The 4722-nt window shown below is 45.0% G+C and overlaps 1 non-coding gene across 1 annotated transcript; it reads right to left on the reverse strand.

Moving 5' to 3' along the window:
- Window positions 1–943: 943 nt before the first annotated feature.
- On the reverse strand, window positions 944–1050 carry LOC136519172 (small nucleolar RNA R71). The gene has a single exon (XR_010774733.1). It is a non-coding gene; the product is annotated as a small nucleolar RNA R71 (small nucleolar RNA).
- Between the last annotated feature and the right edge of the window lie 3672 nt (window positions 1051–4722).

The following is a 4722-nucleotide window of genomic DNA, read 5'->3' on the forward strand; positions in this document are numbered from 1 at the left end:
TAACGATACCTTGAATACTTCCGTGTGAAATGCTACAATGATAGATCCGTGAGCTTGCGGATATTTTCTATAATCGTTAAGAACTATCATAGTTGGTATTTCTTGGCGGCGTCGCTAAGGTTAACTCAATCTTAGTGATGGTGCTAAGAAATACCAACAAGCATTTCTAGCGCCGTTACCGGGGATAGACTTGAAACGTCCATACTTGGTGATCGTGCTAAGAAATGCCAACAAGCATTTCTAACGCTATTGCTGGGGCTGGACTTGAAACCTCCATACTTGGTGATCGCGCTAAGAAATACCAACAAGCATTTCTGGCACCGTTACCGGGGAGGGCATAGGTTAAAGAATCTAGTAGGATATGATCATGAGCACATGCATGTAATGGTAGCCATAGTTTATGCGGGCAACTTCTACTTTTTTCTTTCTATTGTGGATGAAAACAGGATAGTGTATGAGTGGTTTCGACCTATCGGATAACTTCACAAAAAATCCAGAAGCACTCTTAAGGAAGAGCCAGTCTCATAACGCTTCTTCTTCTGCCACTCCACCAGCAAGTGAACCAGTCACCCCCGCACCATCCGCTACTACCGCTATTTCCAAGACACTCTGTGACTACTCCACCCCCGATGTTGCCAACGTGCCCATTGGGCCTGATGTCAACATGGGAGCAGGAAACTTCAAGCTATGCACTAGCCTGATCACGATGTTGCAGGCAAACCAATTATGTGGTTTGCCTAGCGAGGACGCAAGTGCACACTTGCAACACTTTCTAGAGTTGTGCAACATCATCGTCATCAAAGACGTCACACCAGCTAGCATAAGGCTCCGTCTATTTCCCTTCTCTCTCACGGGGAAGGCAAAATAGTGGTTCTATAAGGAGAAGGAAGCTGTAAGTATGTGGGACAAATGTTTCACAGCGTTCCTCGCAAAGTTAACCAATGCCCTGAGGGGGAAAATTTCAAATTTTCAACAAACTTCAATGGAATCCATCCCCGAGGCGTGGGAGAGGTTGTAGGATTACATCCAAGCCTGCCCGCACCACAGGATGGAAAACTGGCTCATGCTACAGAACTTCTACGAGGGGCATACGCCCATGTCAAAGGGGCACGTAGATGCCGCTGCTAGAGGAGCATTTCTCTCCCTCACCATCAACAATGCCACAGCCCTCATTAAGAAGATGGTGGCCAATCAAAGCTGGGGGGAGGAACGAAAACAACAAAAAGGCATGCATACCATGAAGGAGGAGGATATGCATGCCGCAAAAATGGATTTGTTATTGAAAAGACTGGACGAGCATGCTGCCAACAAAGAAGCCATGAAAAATACCGTCCAGGCCATGGATTCTCACATGACATGTGAGGTTTGTGGAGAAGTCAGACATTCAGGGAATGACTGCCTCAAAACCCATGAAGACGCAGCCTACATCAACAACAGGCTCCGACAAGGTAACAATAATGGATGGAACAATCAATCCCGCCCGCAAGGAGGTAATAATAATTTCAATTCAAACCAACCCTCCTTGAAGGACCTGGTTTTAGGCCAGGCAAAAAATGAAAGCCTTACCAAAAAGTTAACACATAATGATAAAATGCTAGAAAATATTAACTCTAAAATAGAAGGTTTATCTTCCTCTGTCAAAAATCAGTTGAGCTTTAACAAGATGATAGAAACAAAGTTAGCTCAGATTGCTAATGCTATTCCTATTAATAATGAAGGGAAGATCCCGGGGCAACCCGAGAATTCCTTTAAAAAAGTTAATGCGGTGACCACGAGGGGTGGAAAGTCCACTCATGATATCCTAACAATAAAGCAGGAAAAGCACAAGGTTAATAGGAGGAAGGAGCTTCACCATCAACAAAAACACAAAAACATCAAGAGGATGAGGAAACGGCATCGCAAGACTTTGTTGATACAAGCTACTTATCGTTACCCATAAGGAAGAGGAAGCAGGCCGTGGATGAGCAATTTGCTCGTTTTGTGGAAATGATAGAGAAGATACATGTGAGTGTCCCATTAATGGACGTCTGAAAGCCCGAGTTTGGTTTTAGATAATTGATGCAACCTAGCACTAACCTTTGTCATGAGCCATGATATGAGCTAGGTTGGTGCAATCTAAGTATGGAGCATGGTGGCACTCAAGAGATGGTGATGATCATATGAAATGATGAGATGGCCACATGTGATGATGATCAAGTGCTTAACTTGGAAAAGAAGAAAGAGAAAAAACAAAAACCGAGATGATCAAGGCAAAGGTATATGATAGGTTTTTGTTTTGGCACTTAAGACACCACAGAGGGTGTAAGTGCACTTAGGATCAATAGTCGTACTATAAAGAGGGGAAATCTTTAGCTAAACAGTTTATCGAGTGCCACTAGGTGACATGACTTTTGCATATGCATTTTGGAACCTAGTGTGCTAACCTTGACCCTTGTAAAATGCTTTGAAAAATACTAACATATGTGCACATAAGTTCTACACCTTGTGGTTAGCAAGTTGGAAGCAAGGGCGAAGCAGTTGAGGAGATAGAAAAAGAAAAGGCAGTGTTGGTCAGTGACCGGACACTGCACCGGACGTGGGACCAGACCCTTGGCAGCGTTCGGTCAATTATAACAGTGGCGTGAGACTTGGCTGAGGGTGTGAAGTCACGATTAGATGCGGTGAACTGATGCAGGTGGTGCGTCCAGTCATGCAGTTCTAGAGAGGGCGCCATTCGGTGGCGCGATCGGAAGCAGAAGCAGAGAAGCGACCGAATGCGCATAAGTAAAGCAATTTCATTGACGTACGCTGACGTTGCGCGCACAAAGAGGAGGCCAGTGTGGACAGGACGCTCAGGCCCGTCAGGTCACCTTTGACTTGACACATCCGGTCAGTAAAAAACGTCTTTGTGTAGTTTGTGTACTCGATCGGACTCCACACGTTGGTGCTTCCAGTCATTTGAGCTGCGCGTCAAGTCATTTAGTAACAGCACGAGCACGAGGACTTAGCTGTTGGAGATTGACGCACGGTATTCAAAGTCCATGACATGTGGCGGTAGATCGACAACTGGACACTGGCGCGGGCACGTCCGGTCAACCCGACCGGCGCATCCGGTCAGTACGCAGTGAGCACCCCCTTAACCGTAACGGCTCTATTCTTTGGAGGGGGACTATAAATAGTTGGGGTCTACTCCAAGGTGTCTCTCTTGGCACTTTGACATACTTGGCATCCTTGTGAGCCTAAGCAAACACCTCCCACTCATCTCCTTCATTTATTCATCATCATAGTGAGATTGGGAGTGATTCCAAGTGCATTTGCTTGAGTAATTGCATCTAGTAGCACTTGGGGATTGTTGTGGCTGTGGATTTCTTGTTACTCTTGGTGGTTGCCACCACCTAGATGGCTTGGGGCAGCAGAGGAGCTTTGGCACGTGTTGGTGATTGTTCATCACTGGCTCTGGTCATTGTGAGGGGTCTTGCACCTTCCCTGGTGAAGAGCCACAAGGTAGTGTTGATATTTCTTAACGACTATTGGAGGATTTTGCAACCACGTAGAACTATCGCATAGCACTTCTCTCGGTGAGTACCGAGTGTTGAATTTATATTTTTCCCACAGGAAGGCGAAAGGCTAGAATTTATATAGGACTAGGATTTGCTAAAGGTAGGTTCTAAGTTGATCCTAGGTAGGTGGATGATAGTGAAGGATGAGGGTAAATTACCTAAACTAACTACTATTAACAAGCTAACCAGAGATAGCTAGGTGGGAGAGCAAGAGATTTATCTTTCTAGTAACTAAGGGTAAACAAATAACTAGGAGAAATACAATAGTATTTTAGGGCACAGCCTGCCTACCAACTAGGAGAGTTAAATAGAAAAGGTCTGCCACAAACCCTATGATTTAATAACTAGAACTATCATGGTGGAATACAGAGGATGGACAAGGCTATCACCACTTGCCACCTACCACAATCTATCCGGAGGCCTAGCCGTATCCACAGGTAATTTATAGCCTAAACACCATGCTTAATCTATAGGCATACTACTTTGATCCGAGCTCCGATGAAATGAGATCAAAGCACCCTAACCAAACAGTGGAACTGGTACTAATGAAAGACTACTAATAATAAGTTAACCTATGCTACTAATGCCAAACAATAAGCACCTGAGCTCACTAATGATGAACACTAATGACTAAGTACTTAAAGTAAAGCAAGCAATACTAGAATAAAGTACTAAAATAAATACTAAATAAAGTAATGCAGAAATGAAAGAATTACAAAGGAGCTATACAAGACATAGAAGACTCTTTCAGACTCCGATAAGCTCTGCTCTTGCTCTACTCCACTACTAGACTACTACTCTATAGTTAAAGCTAAGCTAGAGAAGTTTGGAGAGCTTGGAAATGACTAGAACTGAATGGGACATCTTCCACTGAGCTCCACCCCCCCCTATTTATAGTGTATAGTGAGGGGAGGGGTATTTGTAGGCAGCAAGGAGGTCGGTGGCCACCGGGGGCACCGAGCGGCGGCATAGGGGCGCCGGTTGGCCCTTGGATGCACTGCCTTAGCATCCAACGATGTTGGTTGGATCCCAATGGCGGTTGTGAAGCCAGCACGTGGTGAAACTTGGTAGGTAGGTCAGTTGTTAAGTCGGTGGAGAGCTCCAAGTGTATGACAATGGGCCCATCAATCCACCGTGAGTTAATCTTGGCCCTTGATCAAACCGACTTGAATGGAGGATTCCC

The sequence above is a fragment of the Miscanthus floridulus genome, chromosome 17, assembly GCF_019320115.1.
Source record: "Miscanthus floridulus cultivar M001 chromosome 17, ASM1932011v1, whole genome shotgun sequence".
NCBI classification, from domain to species: Eukaryota; Viridiplantae; Streptophyta; class Magnoliopsida; order Poales; family Poaceae; genus Miscanthus; species Miscanthus floridulus.